At 38.2% G+C, this 20,304-nt stretch overlaps 1 long non-coding RNA gene across 1 annotated transcript; it reads right to left on the bottom strand.

The window, feature by feature from the left end:
* Positions 1 to 13,378: 13,378 nt before the first annotated feature.
* Positions 13,379 to 19,192, bottom strand: LOC114013003 (uncharacterized). Its single transcript, XR_003555822.2, has 3 exons — positions 18,781 to 19,192; positions 18,156 to 18,341; positions 13,379 to 17,547 (listed from the first exon to the last, which is right to left on the bottom strand). It is a non-coding gene; the product is annotated as an uncharacterized LOC114013003 (long non-coding RNA).
* Between the last annotated feature and the right edge of the window lie 1,112 nt (positions 19,193 to 20,304).

Below are 20,304 nucleotides of genomic sequence, written 5' to 3'. Positions count from 1 at the left end.
ACTGATCTCATTTGCACTGAATTTGGTTCTGTTGAAACTCTCAATTAAACAGTTAAACAGATTTTGTTTTGGCAGCAGTCATATCATTCCCAGAAAGAAGGATCTGAAGCAAAGCCCGATGTGTAATAATTTCAAGCAACTGTTTTAAGAAAACCCAATCTCCCTTCTAATCTATAAACCAGATTCCTTGTGACATTTTTATACATCTGAAGTTTCCTTTAAAAAAAATCTGGGAGTAAATTACCTTTTTCACCTTGAAGCAGAAATCACTCAGCATGAAAAGAGAGTGGGTATATTGTATGCTGCCAAAGTCAAATTTCTCTGTATGTACTTAGTCTCTTGGCTAAAAGTGCAAAAATAAGACAGTGGAAGCTTCTTTTCAGTTTTAGATTTAACTGTCCATTTGCACCTCTGTCACACATTTGCACTGTCATTAGAGGCAAATTCTCCTCCACAATGAAGGCAAATTCCAGCTCTGTGCAGGAGTCTAATCTAAGGCCTGTCACACAGCCTAAATCCTGTCTAAATCCACATTGTGAGCAAGGATTTTTTCAATAGACCTTTTATTTGCCCACTGAATTTTACCCTGAGTTGATACCATGGGCCTGAGGCTGCGTTTTGATCTAAGTGTATAGTAGCTTACAACTTTGTATGCCATGTACAAAGTGTGCTACAGCAAAGTGCATAAAAGTACAAATACAAATTCCACAAGATATTTACAATATTCACAGCATTTTCACCTATTCTTCCTGCAAAGTAGTAAGAACTGAGAAAAAAGGAAAATAGTTCAGCTGCTTCTCAGCTGTTAACTCCAGTACATATAGACTATTATACATGTATTGGAAATAATTTTGAGGAGTTGTGCTAGCACTTTCATGATGTCCTTTTTGAATAGTTGCAAGGTAAGGATAGTTTCACAGAGAGAGAAGTTTTTTATTTAAATACCACCTTACTTGTTTGTTGTGCAGTTTAAGCTTAATGCTTCTCTCATGCACGGTATCTTTCTGATTTTGACAGCACTTGAAGCATACTCACTCTTCAGTGACAGAAATAACTCCTCTGCTTTATATCACAGATTTACGCACCATCCAGGTGCTCTGCTACACAAATTCAGTTATCTAGCCAGGTACTCCAGAGCACTATGATTGTAACATGCATTGACTGAAATGTTTATCCCAAGTTGAAGAAAACATGACGAATAAAAAACCATAAATGCCACAATGCAAATCCAGGTAAAGTCAATGGATTCTCTTTAGTTTCAAGATGTTTCAAATAAGAAGAAAAATGCAATCAATGTATCTTAAATGAAATTATGACCAAAGCTATGTTGAAGGTATTGTTATAAACTGATTTTTAAAATAAAAACTTTGTGTTATGTAATACTGGGAGTGCTTTACACTTTATTGTGCTCATTTTTAATAGCAATTCTGAGCAGAAATTCATTGATGCAATAAGATTTTCTACAGTTTGTACAGTGTAATCCCATTGTTTGGAATACGCAATCTACTTAGCAAACTGACTGACATCACCATTAAATTAACAATTTTACAACATAGGACCTTGACTGACACATATTGTCTCCCTCACATTTTAGAAAAGTAAAAGATTAGTAACTTTGCATGCTCATCAACAGGTTAATATAATTTATATGGGTACCACAAAGCTAAGAGGAACTAGTATGCCAAATTCCCTCAAATAAGAACTAAATCAAAATGCTGGCCCACATTCCTGGTAACTTGCATGTTGTTGTTGTTGCTGCTTTGATATTGAATTACATTATTTTGTTAATTTTTTCTCATCTCATAGGAACTCCTCAGGACATTCCTTTTAGCCCAGTTTTATAAGGAAATTAAGAATTTTTTATGATTATGCTGTACACATGTTTGTGTATGATCCGTGTTTTTGTGTATCTATATGTGATTCATTCTCCATTGACTCCAGTTTCCATTGGTTAGTTTTTAATGAATTTGATGGATATGTTTCAAAACTGTTAACTGCTTCCAGGAAAAAGCAGGCTGTTAAGGTAGTGAAGGGACCTGCAAGCACAACCCACAGTGAGGGGAGGCTAACAAATGTACATTTTATAAGCACTGCCCAGAAATCTGCAGAATGTAAAACCTGCTGCTCTCACAAGTGTTTTTCTTATTATAGCAATGACAGAAAAAGCTGATAAAAGCTATTTGCTGTATTTTCAGAATAAGAGACATCAGAAGGTTTCATGGAGCTGAAAGTGGACAATACTAAGTCAGGTTTCTTCATATGCTGATGGATTTTGAGTGATGCAGGTGGTCCACTGGAAAAAAAAAGTCCAACAAATCTTTGTTGGGAAACTTTTAGTATGTTATCATGATGACACTTGTATTACAGTTTGATATGACTGAATTGTTCTAGTCCAGAGGAATCATGCACAGGCTGCATGAACCCTTTGCTTCAGGAACTGAAGTTCATGAGATGTGTTAAGAATCTTTCCATTGACTTCATCAGTCTTTGATTCAGGCCCTGTTTATATTATATATTCATTGATTAGATTCACATGTGGATTTTCAATAAATGGCAAAAATGAATACATGATCTGTTATGTTCCAGGAGTTAAAGTGCTATTATATCATGACAAAGAATGTCAAAATAGATGAACTACATACACCTAGCAATAGTAGTGCAGTAATTTGTTTCCAGATAAAGGTTACTTAGGTTTATTTTAAAGGTTACCAAAACTGAGTTTAAAGCTAAACCAACACCTTGTGTAGCTTTTGCAGTGACAATGGTGGCAGTGTCTGGGTAGCGTGGGGATCCATTCACCCCCCAGGAGAGTATTCTTCAGCTCAAGTTTGGGAAAAGGTTAGATGTGTCAGATGGAAAAACTGACAACGGGAAGGACTGGGAGGAGGCGAAACTCATGGTGCAGGTCTTCCCGCACTGCCACAAGAAATTCATGGCAGAAGTCCTAAGGTGGTGGCGACAGCTCAAGCCCCTCAAAGCTTTTGAACAGGATGCAAAGATTGCGCTGTCCTTGAAGTAAAGCTTGCAAGGCTCGATTGCTGTGTCTCTCAGGAGGAGTTTCTGTAAGTGGCAGGGCCAGTCAGTCCCTGCCCTGCCTCAAAGAGAGTCCATTCTTAGGCCACCCTTATTCTGTGACAGGTAGCGTTTGTGTCTTCATTAGGGTTTTGGAAAAAAGGAATTGCTTGTGTGCAGATTGTAACTGAAAGGTTATAACAGAAACTATATATATATAAATATATAAACCAGGAAATATGAATGTGTATATATATGTGTATATATATATATACATATATATATAAACTATAACTGAAAGATCATAACAGAAAGGTTTCATGTAGAACATGCAGAGACATCTTATCATTGACTGTTCTCAATGAGGCCTTGAACAACACTGTCCCTTAGCAGACAGGTACCGATGATACAAATGTACCAGTCGTTCCTAACACAGCAAAACACAGTGCATGTAAGTATGCTGGCATTTATGAACCAAAACCAGAAATGCATGAGCCCAGAATGCAGATGGGGCCAGGACTGAACTGCTTGAGGTCTGCCTGCATGCTCAGCTTTCCCCATGCTGGCATCCTGCTGTGTGCGCTGTGCCATTGCTGTAGCAATATAGACTTTCCCACTACTGGGATATTTCACATTTTTTCAGTATAAGGATTTCAGTACATCATACATAGAGCCATGCAGCTAAGTCACATCTCATTTAACTCTCCCCTTTAAAAGAGGATAATTTATTAAGGATCTGTTTTGCCAGGCGATCAGAATCTCCTAGTTTTCAATTTTGTATGTATTAATATAAAGTGTTATCCCAGTTGAGTAGTAAATTAGAAGTGATTATGGTATGTAAGTTGACAGGTACTGTCTAGAGAGAAAGACTGAGTTGACCAAAAGTGTATTTCATGCAATTTAACTAAAATGCAAAGAATCTCCTGTATAACTTTTTGGATCTGGTTTTCAGCCACTGAATGCATTCACAGTAAATCTACATAAAAAAGCTCTGTATAAGAGGTAGGTGATTTCCAAGTGACTAAACTGCATTTGTGCAGAAGTCTTTCTGTGTCTATGCCTGTAAAATGATAAAAAATACACACTGTTCAACATCAACACCTTGCATGTAGCTGGTGCACATTTGGTTTCACACCTGTCGGTATTCTACCAAATTCCTTAAAAAATAACTGAAAAGAACTCATGAAAACAGTGTTTGGGACCTACTGAAGCAGCTTCAAATTTACAGCTTTTAAAAATGTGAAAGAAAGAGTCCCATTTCCTTCTTTCTTCTATTAAGAACAGACTTGACTGAGAAAGAATTAAATTTCCTTTGTAATTTAAGAAGACATAAAAGTAATTCAATACCTGTAGGCTAAAAAAAAAATCTATGTATTGATATATATATTCATGTAAACGTATGTATGTATCTATTTAAATCTTTTTTCAGTTCTGTCCTGGTCAACCTTCTCCTGCTCTTCTTTGTTAACACTACTTTGTTTGAGGGCTTGCACAATTCCTTTTTTACCTCATGAATTTCTAATATGCATTCCCATATGTCATGTTTCTCTAGTAATAGTACATGAAAATGTTTTATCCCAATGGATATACTTTGTCCATCTTTGCTCTTCTGTCTCTGTTTGAAAACCACCTGGTAGAAAAATTACTAGAGATTATGATTTCTATCTTCTTTAACTGGACTTTTCACCACTAATCCTTGTATTTCAGATCTCAGGTGAAGTCACACAAATTTTTAGCCATCTGCACCTGGAGATGATCCCATAAGGCTTAAAAAACTATTCGACACAGAAATGTCAACACATGATCATGCTTTGGGAAGTTTGAAACTTATTTTAGGTCTTCTTGGTAAGTCATCAGGTAAATGATGAAAAATCATACAGGAAAAGATTAGATTCCTCTGCTGAAGATTGCCATAACATATTTGTAATATTTTCTGTTTAAGTTTACTCCTGTTCTGTGGCTGTAGTGCCATCTTTTGCTTCTACAGAAGAAAACCAGGATCAAGTTTATTCTTTGCCTTCTTTCCTGTGCTGGAAGATTTAGCACTGACATGTGTTAATTGGGTTTGTTTTACTTGTGCTGACTAGGCATGCTTTTCCCCCACAATGTAACAGTTTATGTTTCTTGTTATTGAAATGATAATGAGTAATTCTAAAGCCAATACGTATTCTTTTTTGTAATAAAGAAGGATAATGAGAGCCTGATATAGCACATGGTCAGTGTGGGAAGAGTAGTGGAAGAATACAGCATGTTAGCTGGATTGTTCGAAAAACAGTGCTGTTCACACGTTCAGTTCTTTGCCTTTAGGGCGTTTGGTCCATGGTATTGCTAGCTTAATATTAGCATCAAACACTTTAAGTTTGATAAGCCCCTGGGTTGTAAATGAAAACTCAGGTTTTAAATACTGTGCTATGGAAGTGAATACATGCCATCTCCCAAATGTTAGGCAGGGATTGCTTCTCCTGTTTCAGAACTGAGAACCCTTGCAGAGCACTAGTGGCACAGTAGAAAATACTTCCCGATTGCTGCTGGATTTTTATTGGTTTTTTTGGTTGACTGGAAATAAATCCTGGGAAGGATAACAGCATCAACAGCAATTATACTTATTTAAAAACAAAATGGAAAAAAAAGGACATTTTTGAATTTTCAAGGAATTTGGAAAAGTCAACATGACCTTTTGTTTCATTGTATAACACATCTTTAAGGCTTACCAAGTAAGGAACTGGACAGTTGGAAGAGTGGGAGCTCACAGGGATGCTGAGGCCATGGGCTCCAAGCAGTCTGCCTGGCATCGCTCCAGCAGCCTTCACATCCGGATGCCTGGGGAGCCTGGGATCCCAAATGTTAAGGATCCAGGAGCTTGGGACCTAGGTCTCCTAGAAAGAAGTATGCTGGAAGCCCAAGCTAGGCATCCCAATGTGCTTCTCCAACTTCAGGGTGCTGGAAAGCTGTAAACCCAGGAGACCTCATGGTCCTGAGAGGTCAAAAGCCACAATTTACAGGCTCCCAGATCAGGCAGTGAAGGAAATGGGTGCCAGGAGAGCTGGCCTGCTGGGGTGCAATAAGAATCTGAAAAATGTTCTGCTTTTGATGAATCCTCATTTGCTGATGGAAAAGTGCTCTTTGGAAAATTTCTGAGCAGCTGTAACTATTCTGCTGATGTTGTCATTTAAGATAATTTTATTTTGAGTTATAAAAGCTAAAAGCTGAACCTGTGTTGATTTTGGTCTGAAGGTTGCAAACTGGAACAGAGAAAGACTGGGAAACCTCATGAAAGAATGCATTTCTGCCTTGACCTTGTATATAGATGTCCCCACCAAAATCAGTTGGAAGTTTAGTGTTCAATGATATCGGCACTAAACTATCAATGGAATATATGTCTGCTGTGTATCAGTAAGGGTGGGACTGAAGGAAGGTGACCTGGGCTCACTATAGGAGAGGTTTGAAGAGTTGCTCCTATTCCATTGCTGCAGTTACTTTTTTTTGGTGACCACATGCTTACCTGTAGTTAAGCGTTACACTAATGAGGATGCTCACATTGGATTTAAGCAAGTGTACTGTGTTTTCAGGTTTAAGGTTGTAAGGGGTATTCCAGTTTCTTTCAAGGAAACAGATTGTGTCAAGTCATGTCCATGAAGTGCTTTGAGATATTTCTGTGGGACATTATAATCTATTTACTTTCTATTATTTAAAAACAAATGATGGAAAAAAATACATTTCTGAATTTTTCAAGAAATTTAGAAAACTCAGCATGATCTTTTGTTTCATTCTATAAAACATTTCCGAGGCTTACCAAGTAAGGAACTGGACAACTGGAAGAATGGGAGCCCCAGAGATGCCGAAGCCATGGACTTCATTTTATTTTGGTAATTATTAATTATTTTTCCATTCTTCATTGTTGCACTGTCTTGAACAGAAAAATTACCTGAACTCATTTTAGCCACGGTCTTCATTTGTAATTAAAAGTATGTGTACATATAGTAGAGGGCACTGCTTGACCCATTTATGTCTAGAGGTCGTGCATTTTGATTCTGGAACATAGAGTCACTACATTCTATTTATTCTTTTGGCCTCTGGTATTTTTGCTGCTCCAGCTTATTTTTTTATTTTTATTATTTTTAAGTCTCCAGCGGACTGGGATACAAACTCTGCAAATTCACCAGGTTATAATGGATGGCCAAGAATGATTAATGTCATGTGTTAGTTTTGGAGTGGTTTTGGATGTAGATATACTGCAGACTGTGGTGTTTTGTGGAATTTTAGATTGAAGTGCAGCCTGTCCGTGTCCTCCACATATTGTTTGATGGTTGTGGCTGAGTAATCACATCTATTGCAGCTCTTACATTAGGGGAATTTGAACAAATCATGGACTTCCCCCCTCCCCCCCCCCCCCCCTTTTTGTAGTGCCAAAATCCAAAAATATGTTTGAACAAAATGTTCATTTTGTCCCTTATGTGTCTTAGAAAGGTAAGGTTCATTGACTGTGTTTGCTATTAGTACATTTCAAGTTGGACAAGTCTAATAACTATGTTTATTCTGTAGGCTTTACCTATTCTATGAAGGGCAAAACCTGCAATCCTTACTTCCTTCTGAATCCCTATTCAACTTTATGGAGATACTGATGCAACTGAAGGAATTATATTAGATTTTTAGGCAGAACTGGGGGTAGAAATGGTGCCTATGTTTTGGGTGAAGCATTGTGTGCAAGCTGAGGTTCCCATTTTCGTATCTTCTAGATCTTCTTTGTTTTCTCTCTTACTGTATATTAGATGTGGTTGTTCTTCCTTTTCCAGTCATTACTGTTACTCTTGTTTGCCCAGTAAATGTTTATGTGGAGCCACAGGTGAATGCTTCTCACTATAGTTAGATCCTATTGTCCTTGAGGCAGGTGGGCAGGCATCTTCCGTGTGTCTACTCATAGCTTATCAGGTCAGAAGAACAGGCAGTGGAAGAATTTACTGCTCCTGTAGAACAAGGAAAAAGTATGGGTCAAAATTTCCATAACTTTACTTCTGGTAATTTCCTGTTTCCATATTTAAACACCTTAACACCAGTGATCTTTTTCAGAGATATTGGGTCCCTTAGCTCCTATTGGCACCTATGGTACTATGGGGAGCTTTTATATATTGATACTTTTATATATTGAGTATACAACCTGAATTTTAGACACATTTTTTAAAACTCAGTGTCCATGATATTGATACTTTAAGAGAATTATTAAGGTAGGGCAGACATTAAGAAGTTTGTCAAATTAGTTCTTGCAATTAGGAGAAATTTTGTGAAGTCAGATTTTTGTTTGTTTCTCTGTATTTAATATTTCTGACTCTGACAATGTATCAATGCATTGCTTTGGTACACAACCCAGGACTTTTCTCATGGTCCATTCCTCCTGTTTGCTGTAAGCAGTGTAAATGATAAGGAGCACACAGAGCTTTTTGATGTCTTCTCTAGTTGTCCCTGTTATTTTAAAATCCTGAAAAGGAATGTATTGTAAAAGACCTTAAAGGGTATTTGCACTCCTATAATCAAGAAGGTCTTGCTTTTTTTCTAGATTAGTGGCTTTATATAGATGCATCTAGAACTGTAGGGTGACATACTGTTTAATGTTCACATGGCTGTCAATGTGAACACGTGCAAAAGGAAGGGGAAAACAAATAGTAGCAATTAAGACAATAAACTCCTTACATTCAGTGAAGGGTCTTACAATTACTTACAATTACAATTTTTCCATATATCTAGTTTTCACCCTACGTAAATTAACTAAAAAGACCTATTCTGGAATAAAATTAAGCATAGTTTTGCAGTACAGTCTTGCAGTACTAAATTTTGTCTAATGTACAGGTTATTGTTAACTTGCAGCAGAAAACATAAAAATAACTTTTATGATTTGAGATATTTTCACAAAATCTTCTTGGAGATATTTTTTTCCAAGTGGGAGACACATGAGTTTGCCACCTTAAGTGCCTGGTAAGGTATTCTGAATGTCTTTTGATTCTACATATATAATTACTTGCTCGATCAAGCCCTTATATTTCTATATTACTTTGAAGTGATTCGTTCATGCATAGGCACCTTCTTGTCTTGAATCCCAAGATCCTTGTTATCCCACGAGCATGGTATAAGCAGAAACTGAATAGTGAACAGATTAATTTTCTTTCCTACTCTCAGGACATCTCTGCATTCCTAGTCTGTTCCTTGAATCATGTCTTAAGATATTTTTGACATAGCCTGTTCCTCCCATAATCCCCAAAATTCTATTTTTGGACCTCAGCATTGCTAAAGTTTAAGCAGAGTCATCACAAGTAACAGCAGTAGGATGTGGTATATATTGTTCTAAATTCAAGTGAAATCACATTTTTAAAATATTTTCCTTAGTTATTTTAGGTATTTCTATTTCACAAACAAAAGGCGATGGATGATATTTTAACTGGATGTGAAATGTCCTCCTCATAGAGTTTGGCTTTATGCCTTCTATTTGAATCAATTATTTTGAAAAGAATGATGAATGGTAGCAGTCCTATTTACTGATCTACCAGAGATTTTTAAATTTGGCTTCAGTTAAGATGTGTGAAATTAAATTTTAATGGCTTTTTAGATTCAAAGGGATATTGGAAAAGAACAGATTATTTGTACTGGAACAGCTTTACTCCTCTTTTCTGGGAAACACCCCCTCGCCAATGCTCTCCAACACTGGATAAATCGTTTTTTTTCCTTCCCTGTTTTATGAACTACCTCCTACATATTAATGATTGCCTACACTTTTCTACAACTTGTGTGTTGTATAAAGGCAGAGGTTTTGTATAGGTTATAGGCTGCTGTAAGGCTGAACGTTTTAAAGGCAAGTATTTCTTAGATGCCAATATCCAAATGTAGGCATGGCTGTCAAGAAATTATCAGGTTGTCAAGAAATTATCAGGTTGTATAGAACGCTCAGCCTTTTAGTTGGTCAAAGACTTGAACATACTGACTAGAATACATTTGAGTCGATAGGAATATGCAGTCACAAGCAAACATTTGGAAAGGTTAATTGGAATTATTTTGATTTTGAATGTCCTGTTTGACAACACTGGAGGGCCTCGATTTTCAGAAACTGCATTCTGTGGAAACGAGGCTTCTCTAAAAATGTTTCAAAAGGGCATGTGAGGTCCATTATCAGCAGTGAAATTATTGGCTGTTGGTTTCGTCCAAGAAGTATTTTAAACTATTGTAAATGTAAAACAGTACTATGATATTTGTAAAGCTAGCATTTATTTCCATAAAGATTAATGACATAATTTGCATCTGCTCTTGCGAATGAAAACCAGCTCGCCTTTTGCCTTGAAAATCACACTTTCTCTCTACATATGAAATCTTTGTAATGAAGGTAAAAGACAAAGAAAGAACATCATTAGTCAGAGTCTAAAGTATCAAGATGAGCAAATTATCTCCAAAGAAAGAACTTAAATAGTGTGATTTCTTTGGTCAGTTTATTTTGGCTTATTCTTTTGAAAATAATTCAGAGTTCAATGATGTCAGAGCAATTAACTGAATTAACTAAAAGCCTATGAGTATTTTTATGTTCCTGTATGTATGTATATATGAGCTTAGGAATGGGGGTAGGGGGTGGGAAGGAAACTGATTTATTTTCATATTGTCATTAAATGCTGGATTTTTAAGACCTTAGAAGATTAGATCAATGCTTAGTTAAGATCTCAAAGATTAGCAGTGAGAAGTGTGAGTTACATTTTTCGGTTTTCTGCACAATATAGTTGGAGTCAACTGCCAGTGGCCTGGCCTCATCCCTTTGTGGTTTTTGATCTATTTCCAAACCCACTCACTGCACAGCCCCACAGTCTTCGAACTATACCCAGCCCCAGACAGTATTAACTCCTGCTCCCGAGCAGTGAAGATGGCATTGTGTAAGAACATCTTGCTGCCTCCAGATAAACAATACCTCCTAAGTCCCCCAAAGAAGGATACGTTGTGATGACTGACGTAAGAAACAACACAATAAAGCTTTAAAACACCCCAGGGATTGCTGGAAACCCTCTGTGTGTAAATTCTAAAGCCCATTATACCTTACAGAAATGGCAGCATTACTCTCTGTAAACTCAGGACTCTTGTTTATCCTTTAAATGCAATTGATGTGACCAAAGAAGGATTAAACATGTCTTTACCTGTGTTAGTGTTTCAGATGTTTTGGACTGAATTATCTTTTAGCAACACTGAGATATACTAGGACTCTCTGGTCTCATTTATTTGATGATTCGCTTGGTACATACCTTTGTTCCCTTTTTTTTTTTTTTTTTTTTTTTTTGTGCTTCTTATTAAGTTGTCAACAACAGAACTCCAGGAGACATCTGAAGGCAAGGACTTTTTATTTTTTTGTCAACATAGTATTTCAGGGGAAAAGAAAGCTATATCTTTGTTTATGATTAATCTTTTCCCCCCCCCATGATTAGCATTAAAATCCCTGCAATTTCAGAAAGAAAAAATGAGAAAAGTTTAGGCTTCATGTCATTATTCAATACCAAAATTGCCAGGGTTAAATTAATGAATGAGAATCTTTAGGCTAGAAGTGGTTAGGAAATTCTGGTGAAACATTTTTCATTGGAAAATGCCATTTTAGAAATTTCTTCTTAAAGCCCCAAAGCTTTTCATGGAGATGTATCCTTGTAGATGAAGCTTTCATGGAGAAGATTTCTGGATCAAATGAGAACAAGGAAGATTGCACACACCGTTACCATAACTTATTCAGTAGGCTAGTGACCTGAACGACACGGGCCCTAGGATATTTCAGTGTAAGACTCTCCTTCCCTCACTGAAAATGCATAGGGACTCCTGATTTTTTTTTTTTTTTGTTTCTTATTTTCTTCCTTTTTTTCCCCCATAAAATTTGGAAATATCTCAATGTACATCTCAGTCATGGTTTCCATGACATTATCCTGATTTTTCCTCTCATGAGATTCCCTTCTCAGCCTGACTAATAAGCTTGAGTGAAACATTCCTCTAACAGGGACACACCACCTCCATTAATCATCCTGACTTCTTCAGCGGTAGCTGGGTAGCCGGTCTGTCAGTACCCTGTGCAGAACAGTCATGTCCTGAGAGTACAGTGCCTTTTCCAGCTCTGGACATCTCCTGGTCCTTTCCTGTTGTTGTGTGCGGTGGATGCAAGGCAGGTTCTGCTCACAGTATTTCTATGTCAATGTATTTCAATATAATTTGGATGCTCATTTCTTGTTGTTGACTCTGTCATTTGGCATATTTGAGATTCAAGTGTTTTGCAGTCTGGGTCAAGCTGGTTTCACAAGAGCGAACTCCAGCAGCAACCAAGAGCTTGTGCAGCCATATCCTTCTTCCCTAACCTGGGTCTGATTAAGCCCAAAGTAGAGTTGTCAGATGCTATCAGTGAGGTCATCCTTTGCCATCATTCAGTGTCAGGGGAGGCAAAGCCCTGGCAATGGCTCAGCTGTAGATCATGTGGACATATTTGAACATGGGGGGCTGTTTCATTTTGTTGACATCAGGAAGAAGAGTCTGGCCACATGGTATGGGATGTAGCTCCCACCTGTTTGCTCTGCACCAGCACCACAGGAGGGATCCCTCCAGCACAGAGGCAAGGGGCACAGCACTTTTAAAGAGATGAGTAATACAGTCCCCTCTTGCCCCTCATCCTCCCTCCCATACCCCAGCAGCTCAGGATACTGCTCCTCTACCAGCAAAACAACAGCTCTGGTGCTATAAGCTGAAGCCTGTTTTTATGCTCAGAGGTAAGAAAATGAACAAAACAGTTCTGTGGGCAAAACATTCCTTCTGTCCCCCCAGCTTTGTCCTGAGCTCATTGTTGGGGGATCAGTCTACCTGAGATGTAGGTGACTTATACAGTTGTATTAGGATAGCCATCCTTTGTGCTGTGTTAACTTGCTTTGGGGTTTGGCTTCTGACCACCTTTTTCTCCTATTGAGACTTGTTTTTTTCTGTTTCAGGATTGGGTGAGCATACACTGCAGACACTTAATCCCAGAAATACACATTTTAACATCTCTCTAATAAAACTGCCGCGATGGATGTTGTGCAGTACTTCAGGAGCACTCTGACAAGTGGATACATCTTACCTGCATATTGGAGTTGAATTAATGACTGTCTTCTTACTGCCCTCAGGGATTGCTGAGTGAGATATTAGCAGAATATGCACTTGTTCCCTAAAAAATTGTGACAGGGAACTTATACTTGTATGGCAGTATCTAAGGAGTAAACACTTGTGTTTTTATACAGTCTCTGTGTTACCCAAGAGGAACAGAGCCTCTGTATCCGACCTTGGGGTTCTGACATGAACTTCAGAAGAGACGTTCAGATGAAAGGGGGATCTATCTTAGTCAACTAAGTTTAATGTTTAAATGTGTTTAATAAATATTTCTTGATCAGGAAAATCAGTTGATCTAGTTTTGTAGCTGGTATTGAAGAGGGTACATTACTGTGATACAGACAGATGAGGTAAAACAGAAACATAAAAGAACATGCAGTACAGAGAGTGAGTAGTTTTTTTACATCATGAAGTGAAGATGTACATCAAAAACACATCATTAAGATATTTATCTTTCTCCCTCTGTAAACTGAGTACTGACAAGTGCGTGCTTATTACTATCTGAATATCAGTAGTATTCTGTCTTGAAATCCAAGTCCAAATATGTCTTTCTTCATTGCTGTCTTGTTCGCACTGTCGTGTCATGAACTGTCATTTTAAAAGAGACATAGGGCTCACATGGGACGATATAAAGAAGTATATAAGGAAGCGCGTCTTTTTACATGACCTTTAATGATATAAATTTGGTAGGGCCTACATGTAGTGGGTCTCTTTACTCCAGGGATTAGTGACTTTCATTGTACAAACAGTGCAATGCTGAGAATCTGAGTCATTGAGGAAATAGGGCAGGTTTTGAAAACTGATCCTTTGCCATTGACGTACATGTAGGAATAGAAATGTTTTTGTTTTACGGGAATAGAACATCTTAATGAAAGGATTCGGAAGGAAATCAAACACAATCAGTAGTACACATCACGTTCATTTTTGGTGTGGCTGTTCAAGGAACTCAACACATACCAGTTATTTTAATTATAAATCAAGTGAGCCATTCAGACCATACTCTGTTACTTACTGAAAACGGTACGTTCTGAGATGCACCCCTCCCACTTTCTTTCTTATGAAGGAGGAAAGTTAGGTCACTAGGTAGCAAAGACCACAACCACATCTTCTTATCTGACTGCCTGTGAAAAATGCAGTCTTCTATGAAACTGCATTTCTACCAGTGAGGGTTTCACGTTTGCCAGCAGGCTGGAAGCATAAACAGATTTTCTGGGAGGAGATAGTAATACACACAGCAGTTAGTAGACTCTTTTCTGAATGGGATAGCCAACAGGATTTCAAAATATGAATATCAGACATTACAATACTAATTCCCCTTTCTGTATATACACTCTGAGGAACTTTGCAGCAAAAGAAAGGGAAACAAAATAGCAAAAGACTCTTAACAAAGTGACTGGGAAGATTCAACAGCTTTGAGTTTTTATCCCCAGTTCAATGGAGAACTTAAACACATGCATCAAGTCCACATTTTTGGAGGAGGCAACTGGAAAGCACAGCATCCCTTTGCCCAGTTCTGGTCAGTCCTTCCCAAAAGTACATTCCCAGTTGCAGGATGCGTAGCAACAGTTTTCAGCTTCCCCAGCTAGACAGTGCCCGAGAATTTTGTGCCAGCACTTGCAGCAGCAGCAGTGTTTATGTGCTGAATTGTCACTGGATGAAAGATACAGTTTAGACTGGCAGAAGTCTGCCATCAATATGCAAGTTAAGATAAAATATGCTTTACAAGAACAGCTAGGCAAAGAATAAGAGAAGAATCAGATACTCTGGATTCATTTGTTTAATGACATTAGACAACGGGCCTCTTTTTCTTCTTTCTTTTTTCCAAGGGCTTAATTTAAAAGCTTTTAAAATCATTGAAGGACTTTCAGGGATTATTTTTTTCCTTCATATAGTAGTGTGAAAAATGACCAAATTGTCTCAGTGGTTTGGTACAGTGAGACACAGCTTGAGACTGCTGCAAATACTTGCCAGAAGAAAAACATAATTTCCCCTCCCAGTGCTTTGTACTCCTCTTGTTTTGTTAAAAAAAAAAAAAAAAAAAGGATTTTTGCTTTTTTGCTTCCTTTTCTCTTTTGTAGAAATACTTTCATTGTTATCTCTACCCTATTCTGTACTGTGCAGCATCAGACTGTAGATGATTTTGGATTAAATCTTATTAAGATAGCTATCTGTTCCTGATGGTTTTGTCCAAGCTTGTGCAAAGGAAAATTTTTCTATTTTAGCTGCTCCAAAATATGATTTGGCTACTAAGTGAATAAGGTAGGGAAGCACTCCCAGTTTGCTTTAAGGACCTTGATGTGGGATATGCATGGACAATGGAAAACTGAGATTGCAGTTGTGACTTCATGGGGCTGGTAGTTTCACGTGGATTTCAAATCCTCTGTCACTTTGCAGACAGGCTGCAGCCTTTCAATCAGCTAGAAGGGCAGTGCCAGGCAATCCCTTTCTCCTTGCATGGGAATGGTCCTGGCTCTGTGGCTCTGGGAGAGGATCTGGCCGTGCTGGCAGACCTGCTTACCAGATCTCTGTATCCAGCAAGGTATGAAATAAAGGGGGACTTTTCACAAACAGTAGATCAGAACTGAATCAAAGCTATTTAGCTACTGTGGAACACAGGCAATGACGCTGACACCCATATGTTAAAACAATAAAGATTTATAGACTTTTTACTGTGATCCCATTGACATTTCAGGTGAAAGATCTCTCATACTGATATTCAGAAAGGGCTTCCCAGAGCAGCCCAACCCATTGTTGGTTTTAATGACAACAGTTTATGGAAAGCTGAACTCTTTATTGTGCTCCGAGAGCCTCATCCAAGGTCCATGGAAGTAATTTCTCTCCAAGGAATCAGAATCATAGAATCACAGAATGGTTTGGGTTGGAAGTGGTCTTAAAGATCATCTAAAGATCATCACCCAACCTCCCTGCTGTGGTCAGGGACACCTTCCACTAGACCAGGTTGCTCAAAGCCTCATCCAACCAATGGAAGACCATTAAAAAAAATAGTACCTTAGTTTCACCTTTTCCTCACTTTCGTTTTGGGTCTTGGCCTACATGCTGTTCAGGTCCATTTCAGTAGACGAACAGACTTGTTTTCTAGATCATGTGTGCAGAAGGAGCCTATGGTAAAGGTGACTTCTAATCTGTTGGTCCCTGTTTGCTAATTAGCTCTGAGGGATGGGTTTGAAAAGCAGATATGAAGCCAGTAAGTGGCTTTTGTAATTTTTTAAGTTGTCATGATAATTGAGAAGGAATTCAAGAATGGAGGGGTGCAATGGGAGAGAGAGGTTGTGCTCCTCTCAACGTGAGAGCAGCAATAGCTGGCAGTTTCTACAGAGTATCTGGCTAAGCAGGGCTTGGTCTACACAGCTTGTGGCAATGTCTTCAAGTAAGATATTGTATTTTTTTAATAAAGACATTTATTACTAACATGAATTAGGGACAAGAAAGACCTTGGAAAAAGCGTAAGACTTTTAAATAAATTTTACTGCTAAGTCTTGCACTACGTAGGTGGACAGACTACATATTTATATATTTATTGCTTATTTTTAGTGATGTGAATCTGCATAATGTATCATGGAATAAGATTGTGAAAGTGTAGAATGATGGACACTAATTGTCTGCAGTCTGAGGTAATGTACCCTGAAGAAACAGAAACCTTATCAGAAACAATCTATAGTGGAATTAGAGCATTTCTGAGACCCACCCCCCCAACAAACAACCTTGGCCTTGCAGTTGCTGCTGTAGGCCTTTTACATTGTATAATATTTGTGTAATGTGTAAGGGATGCAGGTAAAGCTGATGGCTGTCATGCTAAGAGGACAATATATTTCTTCCAAACAGTGAAATACCTAGACACTGCCTCTAACCTGAACATAAAATCCTCTTCTTCAGTTATGAGTGTCTACAGAAGCATGGGTAAAGTATTTATCTGTGACCTAAATTCCCCTTGAAAAAATCGTTTTCTCTTGAGATGGCTATGTTAATGTTATTTCACTACTCCACTCCAGTGATATCTCGTAAAAAAGATTTCTGCCTTACCGCATTATTTAAAAGCACATTAGATTTTGTTGGTAAAAGCAAGCTCCTTCCTACCCTACAGGGAGGAAGGAGCTGTTACCTGCTTTTCCAGCCAAGATTCTTGAGCACTCAGCAGATGTTAATACTGCAGTTGGTTTTGCAAGCCACGTCCCGGGTGGACATGCAGGAGCTCTCTGCCACGCCGCTGCCCAGGAGGGTTGAACCAGCCGCGGCTGCTGGGCTCCTGCGCTGCCTGGGCAGAGGCGGGTGCTGCTGGTTCCGTGCCGGCATCGAGCAGCCATGGTGCTCATGGCTGGCGTGGCTGTAGCTGCAGCAAGCACTGTCTTGTGGGTTCAAAAAGGAATTGATCCTTTCATTTGTTTTGGCCTCCTGGAATGCAAAAGAATTAATTAATTGTAGTTTAAAAGTGCTGAGCTCTCCTGAGACTTACAGAATTTGCTGAATACTTTCCCCTTTAAAGCCTCTTTTTCCTGATAGCATACACATTTTTCAACAACTAATATTTTCCTTTGCATAGCTATATATACACTCTCTCTCCACGTGCTAAAGAAACACGTGCCCAAATGAAACCACACATACCATTTAACTCAAAATGCTCTCCTGTGTACATCTGTTTCTCATTAGTTTTTCCCTCTGCTTTATACATAGACTTTGCTTTAAGAAGTGTCATTACATTAGTTTGCATTACAGTATTATTTTTCACTCGGCTATGTACTAGTATAGTGGCCAAATGCTTCCCTTAGAATTTCATATGGTTTTTTGAGGGCAGAATATGACCATTGCATTTGTATACAGCATGTATACAAGTGTATATTCATTCATTAAAGGAACTAGCATTTTAAACCTACGTTTTATACAAATATCAGGAATAAAATATTCTAAACATAATGGATATGTGATGCGGTTTGTACCTGTGGGTATTTAGCATGCAAAAGGTTTCTTTGTGTATCTGCAAGAGAGGGAAACAAGTACAGTACCTTCAAGCTGATGGGACATCTGTGTCTGCCTGAGCTCTGCATCTGCCCCCAGATTCCTCTTCATCAAAATTTAAGCACTGCAGTTCTGCAAACACCTGCACAATTGTGGCCACAAAAGAAACTACAAGAGCAGCATTTCCTCACTGTTCCTAATATAATAATTTTCTGAAATCCCATATGGCTTACCTAGAATGGGGAAAAAAAATTCCTGTATAACAGCAACGAGTTTAGAAAGGTGACCAGAGGACCACCTGACTAAGAAAATCAACATACTATTTGAGGGAATAACGGTAAATATCAAAATACAGTTATAGCTTACCAATTCTAAAATATTGCTTAGAGTCTGCAGGCCTTGTATGAAAATAAATATTGTATTTTATATTTATGCATGTACATTTTAATATACAGATGCTCATATGCAATTTAATTACATTACATTTCTGCAAAATCTTGCTCATGATCATTTCCTTATTTCTCCTTCATATATATAGACCATTCATACTCCTGTAACTAATTATGCTCTGAACCTGCAAGTTCTGATTTACATCATGATGATATAATATACAACCCTAGATTGCACAAATCCCTGTGACAATTTTAACAGAAACACGCTAGCTTTACTCACCCGTGTGCCCAGTTCAGTGATGTGCTAACTCAGTGCTTGTGTTACCCATTCGTTTCCTGCAAACCTATCCTGGTACAGTCCCTGGAATACGCTCCAAATGGCTACGCACTGATTGCTGTACCAGGGGAGGAAGGGTGCTGGGGGATGCGCCTGTGCTTCCCCAGCCCTTATTCCTGTGGGGCTGTGGCTGCTCAGCAGCTCCCTCTTGGGCTACACCACAGCCTGGGGAGGAGCTCCCCTGGGGTTAGTTCTTTGAGTCTGGGGGTCCTTCCATAAATCTTTGCAAAGCCTCCATTGCCTGGCCTCGATTTCAGGAAGGCTCGGACCGCAGGTGACTCAAGCTTTCACAGTCCCCGGGAAGCAGCCCCGGGGAAGGGAGGGAGAACAAAGGAGCTGATCCCCATTTACTGCATGCCTGGCCCATCCCAGATAAAAGCAGCAATGATGGGCATGTACATGGGTTAAGGACAGTTAGAACACAGTGTGCTAACTTTTCCCACCATGGCCATGCCTTATATGTCAAAAGACAAGAAAAGAAATTACAGGAAATAATTATGCTTGCCCTCCAATCTCCCAGGACATAGTGAGGGAAGTCATGCTGCCTGAGTAACACAAGAGTGGAAGAAGGCAAGAATACACCCCAAACATGATTATTCAAAAAGCCCCGACCTTTGTGAAATAATAAGTTGGCCTTTAAGCAGAAAAGTCAGGAAAGCCTTGATTTAAAACATCATTAAAAAACTATAATATGGTAAGTAACAGTGTCAGGATGCGTGATGGCATTGTATGATTATATTCACTGATTATCTCATCATCTGCATAATTCATTATAGCATTGTTGCTTGTAAATGAAATGGGAAAAGAAATTGTAAGAAGGCACATTTAGAAAAGTTTTCTTTAAGGTAATTCTTTAGGCTTTTCTACCGACAGTAAGGATTTGATTACCATTTATGTTTGGATCTATATTTTCATGAAATCGATGAGAACACTTTCTTATAAACAGTCTAGTGCAAATTTTGAATATAGTCCATTTCAATAGCTCCCTTCTAATTAGGAAATAATTTGAATACAAGTTATTTCAGGTCATTTTGAGGTCTGCTTTCAAAAATAAAATTGTATAATGAAATTATTTTTTCTGATGTTATTGCTTAAATCTACTGAATGTACACATCAACTCAATGTGTTATTTGAGGATTTGCCTCAGGATTGTTAACTTGTTAAAAAAGAACATATTCTTACCAACACAACTGAAGTTTAAAAATAATGTTTGATGTTTGCTATGTATTTCTGCAAGAAAATAAATATATCTTTAAAAAAATATAGTAAACTAGGGATGTATTTGCCAGTGTTTTCAGGGTGATTTATAATCTCTACCTTTTGCAGAAAAATGTTGCTGGTGAAGGTTAGCATATAAAATTTCAAAGCGAGACTTTTTTCCCAGTCATCTGAAGAGTTAATCCTTAAGTCAAATAACATTTTTATAACCACTGGACAAAGCAAACTGTTTAGTTCTAAATGAAATTT

This window comes from Falco peregrinus, chromosome 4 (assembly GCF_023634155.1).
Source record: "Falco peregrinus isolate bFalPer1 chromosome 4, bFalPer1.pri, whole genome shotgun sequence".
Classification (NCBI taxonomy): domain Eukaryota; kingdom Metazoa; phylum Chordata; class Aves; order Falconiformes; family Falconidae; genus Falco; species Falco peregrinus.
The sequence above is the reverse complement of the archived record's forward strand: the minus strand, read 5'-3'. Positions and strand labels throughout refer to the sequence as shown.